Source organism: Nicotiana tabacum, chromosome 15 (assembly GCF_000715075.1).
Source record: "Nicotiana tabacum cultivar K326 chromosome 15, ASM71507v2, whole genome shotgun sequence".
In the NCBI taxonomy this organism is placed as follows: Eukaryota; Viridiplantae; Streptophyta; class Magnoliopsida; order Solanales; family Solanaceae; genus Nicotiana; species Nicotiana tabacum.
This window is the reverse complement of record NC_134094.1, coordinates 50,595,489-50,607,497: the sequence shown is the minus strand read 5'-3', so window position 1 is coordinate 50,607,497 and position 12,009 is coordinate 50,595,489.

Here is a 12,009-nt window from a genome sequence, read left to right as displayed (position 1 = left end):
AAAAAGCAATTGCTTGCATTTAAAGAAAGTTGAGAAGGAATGAAAGGAATTATTCAATCAATGATCCTGAGATAATTACATAATGAATGTACCTAATATTTTGGAGTATTATACATGCGGCATATATGTTGACAATCTTACAGCCATAGAATATTCCGGTATAGGTTAAAAGAAAGAATTGAGCCTAGGTCATAGACAAAAGATTGAATTGTTATAAGATTGTATAATGGATATTCCATAGCGTCCATGAAGAGCTAAAGTAATAACTACTGTCATGAGCCGCATATCGGAAGATAGCTTTAGCCTATATAAAGGTTGATCAGAAAGAAGAGGAAACTAAAGAGTTACAACAACGAATTAAATCAGGAGTCAAATTATTGGACCTAGAAATTATAGAAATTGCGCTTGAGAACATGGCAGAATCACTCTTAATATCAGAGGTGCAAGAGATATAGTGCAATAACCATATTCTATAATGGCTCTATAAGGAAGCCAGTTAGAAGAAGTTCGAACCTTATAAGAAGTCGGTATGAAGCTCTCACCAGATTGTGTATACACCAGAGGTGCAAGTATTATAATAGAGCTTTAAGTTGTGAATATGAATTATACCTTTGTGGAAAGGAGGTCATGAAAGAGATAGAAGATGTGATGCGAGATTTTAAGGTAAGTAAGGTAAAAGTGAACAACATACAAGATACTCAGATACAGAAGGTTAGGGAATAGTCCATACTTCGGATAGAAGGCTAGAACCGTGGGGATTCAATATCCAGGAATGATAGCGCCATCATCAGTGGCATATCTTATAGCCTATGGTTTCTTGGTATCGAGAGGTCTAGTTAAGAAAGTAAAAGAAGATTTAGAGACGATATGATGTCTCACTTGATGTTCCAGAATAACACAAGGAAATATATGGTGCAAGGAAGTTGAAGGAAGGCTGTGAGTCGTATAAATGGATATGTATGGGTCGCAAGCTAAAGTATGGTAGAGCGACAAGATTGTAGGAAGACAGAAGTAAGCATAAAAAAAAGGGCGTGTGAGAAGGTGACAAGAATGGATAAGCCCTCGGGATTAAGCCCACGAAAATGAGATAGAGCTGATGGGTGCCTGAATAAGCTCAAAGGAGTCTATGTCTAGTAGCATTTAGAAGAGATGGAATGCTGCCCTGGTAGTGAAATAAGGGTGTGATTGCGATAGATAAAGGATGACGTTTAGGCCTTCGAGTGAGTAATGATTTGAAGAGGATTTCATGGATTGTACGAGAATAAAATACCCACGTAAGTGAATCACATTGGGATGCTATAAAATACGGTCATTGAAGTACAGTATCACCCCTAAGTGGATTAAGAAAGTCACTTCAAATGTTCCCCGATGAGACGTGAGCCCTAGCGGCAGTGTTACATAAGAGGCCAAGTTATCGGTATTAAGATGAATCAACAATGGATGGACAAAGGTCACAAAGTATGAGATGAGATTAGGCCGTCATTATTAAGATGAACAGTAATGAGGGGGCATTAAAGGACTTAGCTTATTGCATATAGGATAAGCAACGAAAGTAACCAGGAGTTCGGTAGCAGCACTCAATAACGATAAATCAAAGTAAGTGTTATGGCAGTAAAGTCATACGGATGGATAAATGGATCTATGACAGAAGGTAGCAACAGTTACTAGATTAGAAGGATTCTGACTACAAGTCGTGGTGTGAGAAAGAAGCTTAAAGGGGGGAATGCACTGGCACTTAAAATTATTCACAGAACAATTGTTTAGATAGCAAGGAAAGTACTAAAGTATTCAGAGGACATAATTTATGAAAATGATAAGTATATCAGTCAACATTCGAGGACGAATATTCCAAAGGAGGGAATGATGTTACATCCCGCATTTTTGTACGATAAAGTTAATTGACGCAAGTTCGGGAATGAAATTATTTCGTGATTATATGCATTATGCTATTTTAAACAAGTGATGAGTAAATTGGTGAAGGTGAGAGGGTAAGAAAATCGAAGAAAATGAATTTCGTCGAAGCTTGACATTTTGGGATAAAATATGGCCCGAGCTAAAATACCCGGTATTTATGGACTAGTACCATACAAGGTACCGCATGGCCATGATAGTGAGGTGTATAAGGTATACTAAAAATGTGTAATATTTTAAGTAATTAGGGATAATTCTTAATTATGTGTTTAATTAATTAATTATCGGGTAGCGGGATAATACCTAATTAATTATTAATTATAGGATAAGATTAAAAATCCCTCCCCCACCTTATGTGGCAGCAAGCCACCACCCAAACCAAATGACTCATTAGTCATGTTGGGTAGGTGGCAATTTAAGATGTTAATTACAATACACCTCATGCTAACATTTTCAATGCAAAAATACTACAATCAGACATTATCTCAAAGAGATTTCTTACAAAATCTTCAACTAATCCTTACAATCAGAACACTAAGAATTCCTACAAGTTTAAACAATTCCATCGAGAATTTTTACACATTAACCAACGTGATTCTTCAACCAATCCATCAAAAAATTTTAGAACTGTAGCAACGTAAAATTTTGCGATTCTAAAGGAGTACGGTGCAACCTTTTTCAAGAACATCATACGGATTTTTCTCTACTCCAGGTATGTTAAGGTTAAGCTCTTCCTTCATTTTGCATGATCTCGTAATTACACAAGTTTGATAATGAGGTATAAAGAAAATATTCATGTCCCGGAATTTACGTATATTTTCCTAGTCTTGTAAGTTACAATATTTCCCTTATCGGAACTTCATATTCAATTGAGTATTTTCTTTTTCCAGTCAAGAGAGCAGAAAGTCTATATATACAGTATTACAGTATTTTCATTATCATCGAGCTATAATCGATGTGCAGGCCCCTATTGGGTAACCTCTGATCAGATAGTAAGTTATATACCGAGCCTACTGTAGCCGAGCGCCTATGAGCGAGCCCAGTTAGCCGAGATACAGAGCCTAGTATGGCCGAGCGCCTATGAGCGAGCCTACTATGGCAGAGCAGTTATATATATACTGAGTCTTATAAGGCCGGACAACTATTTTACTTACTATATTGAGAGAGTTGAGTCAGTATCAGCAGGTAAGCATATCTTCAGATTATCATTGACTTCCAGTTGCTTTCAGTTATTATATTATCAGTTCAGCTTCAGCTTTCAGTATAGTGCCTTACATACTCGGTACATTATTTCGTACTGACGTCCCTTTTCTGCGGGCGCTACATTTCATGCGTGCAGGTTCAGACAGACAGACGGGTATACCTCCTCATACCCGAGTTCAGCTTGATCGTTAAGCTCCATGCCTTTCAGAGTTGCCGAGTCTAGAGCTTTATATACATATTGTGTATAAATGTATATATGTTATGAGTAGGTCGGGAAGCTGTTCTGATCACAGTATATCCACCAGTAGAGGCTTGTAGACATATCCTGTCAGTTAGTGCAGCATGTTAGGCTTGTAGGCCTTGTATGTATATTTGGTTGGTTTGTCAGCTGTAGTAATTATGACGACCTTGTCGGCCCAGTTTTATATTGATATTTATTCAGCATTCGCAGTTGTCTTGCAATGTGGCCCATGGCCAAAGTATGACATCATATGTTCAGAGTCCCTTAGTCGCAAGTTGGTACGTAAGGATAGGTGAGGCACCGAGTGCCGGTCTCACCCCCGGTTCGGGGCATGACATTATCCGTCGGATAACCTATTTTTTATCCATCTCAAATACGATCGGGTCGGATAATTTATCCATTTTTTGAAGTAACCATTTTCGACCTGCTCATATCTGACCCAACCTGCCCGTTTGCCACCCCTAGTTTGTGGTAGAGCCATGGGCAATTGTTGTGGAAACATTGATATTGTTGTTGTTGGCAAGTTGTGATATATGGGCACTTGTGGTACGAATTGTTATTGTGATGTGATATTGACGCGCATGCGGCGATATAAGGCTTGGAGTTGATGTTCATGCGGCAGTATAAGGTGGGACTTATGTGCGTGTTGCTTGTAGGGGAACTACGTGAAGCCATGTGGCATCATAAGGTGGGCTAAAGTGCATGTAGATATTTTGGGAAACTTGTTTTTAAAACCTATTTCAAATGTAAGGCTCTTGCAGCGGTATAAGGAAAGATTGTGATTAAAGTTGAGAAATGTGAATACGAGGCGGTAACTCTATTTGATTTCATTATACACGAGGCGGTACCTCGTTGTGATTCTTGCTGTTTATTTCATGTTAAAAAGTGTTTTGGTGGGAATATTTCCTGTTACTTTATTCTTTATTGTTCTAGCAGTTGTTATCCGTTCATGATCATTGTAGCCCTTTAGTTGCTTCTTTTGTACTATTTCCATTGTTGATTTCCGGTATTAGTTCATGCTATTATCTTGGTTTCGTCTCAGCTGTTTCTTCATTTTTCCATTTCATATCTGTATTACATTTTCATACTGTCTATAGCCTGGGCATTGTTATTGATGATATTTATGTAGTCGTGTGCCTACCTTGTCTGAGTTATGCATTTTACCTTTCGTAATGTTGTTTCCTATGTACCATTCGTCATCTCTTCTCTTACTTGTTGACTTGAGTTGTGGTAGAACACTTTCACAAGGATACACGTAATTAATCACTCATATCGGTTAAGAAGATGAATTCTGACGTTTATTGACCATTTACATGTATTCTCATTTACTTGCCTTCTGTGTGAGAGTTGTACTATTGGAACGTGAGTCGTCCGTACGGTTATAAGGTATTGTCACTCCCTTAGCAAGTGAGTTATCCATGCAGATATGAGGTATTAATGGTATTGGCACGTGAGTTGTCCATGCGGCACGTGAGTTGTCCGTGCGATTATGAATTGTAATGTGGTCCCAAGATGCCAAGTGATTAGGTTCGTGAATTGGAACCCGTGAATTGAAATTATGAGGTGTGGTATCTCGAGGAAACTCTTGAGTAGATCTTGTGTGAAAGAGGCTGTTCTTATTGAGTTGTTACTTATTTTCCTTACTTGTTTTGACCGGACTTAAACTATATTCCGCTTACCCTACAGTGTTATTACTAGTTTGTTCCTTGATAGTTATTGCTTCTAGTTTTCTGTTGCAAGTATTATTGTTGTTTACCATGCTTAGCTCTATATTTGTATTGTTCATTGTTAGTTTCATATTTATACTCGTACAGGTTGTCATGTCTAGTAGGTGTCTTGACTGTCCCTCGTCACTACTCCATCGAGGTTAGTCTTGATACTTACTGGGTACCATTGTGGTGTACTGATGGTACGCTTTCTGTACATTTTTGTGCAGTTCCAGGTACTTCGAAGTTTATGGATCATTAGCTAGTTGATCGGATATTACTATGGATACTCAAGGTATATCTGCCATCGTATTCGCAGGCCTCGGAGTCACCTTCTGAAATTCCACTTTGTACAATTTATTTCTATTATGGAACAATTGTACTTAGAAATCTCCTAGTGAACTCAGTAGAGCTTATGACTTGTACTAGCGGTTTTGGGATATTGTATTATACTCGAGGTTGTTGGCTTATTATCGAAGATTATGGTTTATGTTCGAAAGTTATTTTGGTTAAATTTTGACATTTAATTCAGTAAGTGTTAGGCTTACCTAGTCTTAGAGACTAGGTGCCATCACGACTTCTACGGAGGGAAATTGGGGTCGTGACTTTTCCAAAAGCTCTTCCAAGGCTTTTTGCTCTTTGTTTCCTCCTTCAAGTACGCATTCCATCATGAGCTTGAACTCTCCATTTTGGCGATGCTCAATTTCTTCTACTTCCATATCCCTATAATTGTCATTACAAAAACTAGAATCATCATATCAGGGGTTCGGGGAAGGGAAAGACAATACCATTTTGACCACCGCACTTATCAAATATACTCCACTCATAGGTTTGAGATTGTGCACATAATCCACCCTAGGGAGTATTTAAGCAATTTTTCCATGAGTGTGGTACTCCACAATAAGGACAAGGGTCATCAAAGTATGAACAACTACCATGCGACCAATTTTTGTTATACGATGCCATTTTCAAAAACTAAGAAAATATAAAAGAAACAAACAAGAAAATAAACAAAGATAAGAAAAATAAATACACAAATATTCATAAGTTTGGACGAAAGTACGTACTCTTATGCAAGGCCTCGTAAATGTTTTCCTAAAAACCCAGATTCCGTGATGCCAAAGTAGGTGTAGAGGTTAATAGTAGTAGAAATTCTTCACGGCGAGCTTGCTCACCGCGGTTCGGACTATTTGGATTGAATAGTTCCTGGAGAGTTGAAGGAAAATGTTGGGCAGAAGTAGGCATTTCTGCGACCCGTTCTGCGGCCGCAGAACCACTCTGCGGACCGCAGAATAGTCGCATAATGAGGCAATTTTCTAGGGCATTTTTTATGTCAATTTCACGGCCAATTATGCGACCGCATAACCGTTTCGAGGGCCGCACTTTGGTCGCATAGTCATACTTAGACTTTTGCGGAGGGAGATTCTGCAGCGCATTATGTGACCGCAAAATAAGTCTGCGGGCCGCATAATGGCCGCAGAGTGAAGCAGGCCAGCCCAGTTCCCAGAGCCAACTTTCGTGGTCATTTCGCGGACCGCATAATCATTATGTGGTCACATATGCGACCGCAAAACATGTTTCGGAGCTTCATTTTTGGGTTTTAAACCCGACCCTATTCCGTTAAAACACATCCCATAGACCATTTTGATCTTATTTCTTATATCTTTGGAGAGAGAGAGAGAGAGAGAGTCCTAGAGGGAGAAAGTGATCCTCATCAAAAACTTCTCTTTAATTCTTGCTTAAACCTTTGAAGATTATCAAGAGAAGCACCCTAGGTCATCATCCTAAGAGGTAAGATTCTATCACCAAGCTCTTAAAATCGAAATATCACTAGAATGGGAAATTAGTAAGGTAGTTCATGGGGATGAGAGTGCTTACCTTGCATGCATGTATTCTTAAGGTACCCGGGGAGGTTGTGAGTTAAAGATAGAAAATAATGGGGTGTGGTATGGTGAAGTCTTTCGTAAAAGGGCCATGGAACCTTAATACACACATATTGTTTGATAAAATGCTCAAGTGAGCTAGAATCATGATCGTTTTCCTAATTTTTGGTTCAATTTTTGCTATATTGCTAAAATAGATTGAAGTTGCTAATATTCTGGAACATCTTAGAGTTTTAAGAAGATCAATTGAGATATGTTGGCTAAACCCCCTCTTCTTAGAATTGAATCCCATGGTATTCATGAAATCGATGCAAGTCCTAAAATGAACATCCTAGAAATTGCTATCCCAAATGTGCTTGTTTTGAAAATATATGTGTAATATGTATTCCCATGCTTCCATCATGTTATCACGTTGTCTGAGGAAATGTTCATTCAAGTCAAATTCGACTAAAGACTGTTATGCCAAATTGTGTGAAAAGCCTATATGTGCCTTAGATTCTAAATTGCTCACATGTGAAATCAAAAAGTCTTGATTGAAAATCCGTGTTGTTGTTGATGATAGTAAAAATGTTGGAATGTGGAAAAGAACCTGAATCATGAAATACGGTCAAGCGCCAAGAATAACTTTATAATTCGGGCCAGTCGTGCCATTGTATTGAAAAAATGGAAAAAAAATATGAAGTTAGACGACTAATTGAAAGGGGGTGATGTCTCGAATGAGATGGCTTAGCCGATCAGGGCCGAGATCGGACTCCGTGTAAAAACACAGTGGTATTGTGGATGAAATTGCTAATATGGCTCTTGTCTTATATGAGATGGACTAGCCGATCGGGCCGAGATCGGACTCCATATAAGAACACGGTGGTATTGTGGATTGTGGCATATTTGCATTAAAAACCATCCAACCTAATAATGCGGGAATTAACTTAAAAATCTATGTGATCCTTAACTTGATGTTTTAGTGTTATTTAAAGCTCATATTGCATTCTTGACTGTTTCCCCCTATATTATTGTTCATTCTATTGAGACAATGTTTTAGTTTTACATTCTAGTACTATTCGATAGTACTAACGTCCCTTTTGCTGGGGGTACTGCATCTTTAAATTGATGCAGGTGGTTCCATAGCAGACAGTGTTGATCATAGATAGTGCTGCATCCTCTTCTCAGTGAACTCGGTGAGCCCAATTTCATTCCGGAATCATGTATTATACCTTTTGTTTATATTGTGGTCACTTTTTGAGGTATAGCCGGGGCCTTGTTGCCGGCACCATCTTCACTCTCTTTTGTATCTTTAGAGGCTCCGTAGATACTATGTGGGTTGTATATGGGTGTTAGAAAGGTCAACAGATCATGTTGTATTTTGGGCTCTTGTTCCACTCAACCATAAGGATGTATGTATTTTGAAACTTAACAATGATGTAACAAAATGAAACGACTTAGTAATGTATATATGTATGAACTTTCTACTGCCTAACGAATGAGAGCATGCCTTCTCTGGATTTTAGGTGAGTCGGGTAGATAGTGTCTAGCAGGCTTGCTCGACCAGGTCCACTCGATTGAGCACCGGTCGCGCTCCCCGAGGTTGGGACGTGACAGCTTACTTATGAAACAACCTAAATGCGCTAAATTGTTCCCTAGAAACAACGCCAATTTTGAAGATGTTCAAATCTACTCCTCAAAGAGTAAGCGGACATGGTCACACGCAATATAATATACCCAACTATGAATCGGGGTCGAATTCTACAGATAAGCATAAGTAGGCGATTAGGCAAGTAAGAGAATTATAGCTTAGTATACTAAGCCAAACACTAATAAAGGTTTTGAGAAAATATTATAACTAATGCAAAAAATGTTAACTAGCCTAGAAATCATTTACAATGATCAATGGCTACAAGCATGGATACACGGAGAATTACACTCAAGTAACGATCCAATGTATTTCATAATTTTACAAATATGAGCGAGTTTATGTTAATTAGCCTTGGATAATTAATCTATATTATCTTCTTCCAAAGACTAAAATCACTTCCTAATTTGATTATCCCTAAAGCAATTAAGAGATTAAATGCACCCGAATATGGCTACAAGTAGTTCAATCCTATCCCTAAGTCGAATATATAAAATGAGGGTTAACACGAGTTCTTGTTAAATAATCTTTCCCAACCCCAAATTACATTTTCCAAGATTAATTCATAGTTAATGGGTGAGTCCTAGGGTTAGCTAATCCCTTTGAAAATATTAAAGAACAAGAATAATTAAAGAAGCAATGCACTTCAATATTAGCAAATATCGTTTAATACATAAGCACAACAAGATATTTAATTCAAACTTTAATAATGAATATTTCAATAAACAATATTTAAGTGGAATAAATACTACACACTTAAATATTCAATACAAAGCAAGGAAATGAAGAAATGAGTAAAAGGTTAAGAATTTCTCATCCAAAGACTTCAAATCTTCAATCCCCAAGTGTGTGCGCAATAAACCCCAGCTACAAAGCTTGTTTTCTCTTGTAAAGACTGGTAATGAACTATCTACCAAAGATATCTTCCAAATGAGCTAGGTCGTGAGTATTAAATAGTTTGGGAGTCAAAAACATGAAATGCCAATTTATTTTAGATTCTGTCCAATTAAAATGCACCGCGATCGGTGAAGAACTTCTGCAAAGCTTCGCTATCACGGAATGACCCACGCATTCGCGGAGAATATTTGAACAGATGCTAACCAAGCTTTCTACATCGCATTCATGAGACAGACCACGCGTTCGCGATAGCCATCTTCCAGAAACTCCGCGATCGCGTGAAATCCCTCTCGCGATCGCGTAGAGTACTTGACCAGCCGCTGACCAGTTCCTCCTTCTTCGCATTTGCAGCTCAACCACCACGTTCACGGTTGCTATTTCCTTATATATTCGCGATCGCATCTCTACTCTCCGCGATCGCGAAGAATAATAACTGGTAGCAGTGAAATTTTCCAAATTTAACACATTTTGACTTGGTTTCTTCCGTATATTCTCTTTTAAATTACATAATACCTGAAATATGCCAATAAATCTCAACAAATGCCTTAGTTCTTCCACAAAATCATAAAAAATTCTTATGTATAAAGAAGAGATAAGTTGGTAAAGTGCCAACTTATCAACCTCCCCTATGAACCTTCACTGACACTATATTCTTCGACCTCAACTTCCGAACTTGCCAATCCAGAATGGCTAACGGCTCCACATCATAAGTCAAATCCTCATCCAACTGCACCATGCTGAATTCCAAAACATGTGATGGATCACCATAATACTTCTGGAGCATGAAAACATAAAACACTGGATGAAACCCCGATAGACTAGGTGGCAAGGCAAGTATGTAGGCCATCTCTCCGACTCTCTCAAGCACATCAAAAGAACCAATATACCTATAGCTCAACTTTTCTTTCTTCTCAAACTTCATCAAACCCTTCATGGGAAAAATTGGGAGTAAAACCTTCTCACCCACCATATATGGAACATCACGAACCTTCCTATTAGCATAACTCTTCTACCTGGGTTGCACTGTACGAAGCCGCTCCTGAATCAACTTCACCTTTTCCAAAGCATCACAGACCAAATGAGTGCCCAACAACCTAGCCTCCCCAGGATCAAACCAACCAACCGGAGAATGACACCGCCTCCCATATAAGGCCTCATAAGGAGCTATCTGGATACTCGACCTATATATATTATAGGAGAACTCTGCTGATGGAAGGAACTAATCCCATGAACCTCCAAAATCAATAACACAGGCATACAACATGTCCTCCAATACCTGAATAGTGCACTCAGACTGCCTGTCTATCTGGGGATGAAATGTTGTACTCAGCTCGACCTGTGTTCCCAACTCTCGCTGCACTACTCTCCAAAAACTCAATGTGAACTGAGTGCCTCAATCCGATATAATAGACACGGGAACACCATGAAGGCGAACAATATCCCGAATATAAATCTGAGCTAGTTGCTCAGAAGAATAGGTAGTCATGGCTAGAATAAAGTGTTCAAACTTGGTCAGTTTGTCCATAATAACTCACACTGCATCAAATCTCCTCAAGGTTTGTGGAAGTCCAACTACAAAATCCATTGTGATACACTCCCACTTCCATTATGGAATATCAAGCCTCTGAATCAAACCATCCAGTCTCTGATGCTCATACTTCACATGCTGACAGTTCAAACACCGAGAAACATACTCAACAATATATTTCTTCGTCCTTTGCCACCAATAGTGCTGCCTCAAATCATGATTCATCTTCGCATCGCCCGGATGAATGGAATACAACAAACTATGGTGATAATGAATGGTGATATCTAACCACCTCTGTTGGCTCAAGTTCAGATCCTTCTACTTAAATAAGTGCTGGAGACTCCTATGATCTGTGAACACCTCACAAGACAAAGAAGACCATGAACCACACAAGCAAGAACCCGGCTTGGCTCCGAAATATCCAACCTCATGAACTGATTAGCCAAAGACTGGACATCCAATGCTAATAATTTCTCCCCGACTGGAATACAAGCAAGACTCCCCATGCACACAGCCTTCCTACTCAAAGCATCCGCCACCTCATTGACAATCCCCGGGTGATAATTGGTGCTTTCATAGTCATTTAGTAGCTCTAACCACCTTTGTTGCCTCAAGTTCAAATCCTTCTGCTTACATAAATGTTGGAGACTCCTGTGATCTGTGAACACCTCACAAGACATGCCATAAAGGTAATGTCTCCAAATCTTCAGCGCGTGAACAATGGTTGCCAACTCCAAATCATGAACAGGGCAATTCTTCTCATGGGCCTTCAACTGGTGCAAAGAATAAGCAATAACTCTACCTTCCTATGTCAACACATACCCGATGCCAATATGAGAAGCATCACAATAGAATGTATAAGAACCCGATCCTGAAGGCAAAACCAGAACTGGAGTTGTAGTCAAGGCAGTCTTGAGCTTTTGAAAGCTCTCCTCACACTCATTAGACCACCTGAATGGGGCACCTTTCTGACTCAATCTAGTCAATGGGGATGTTATAGATGAAAACCCCTC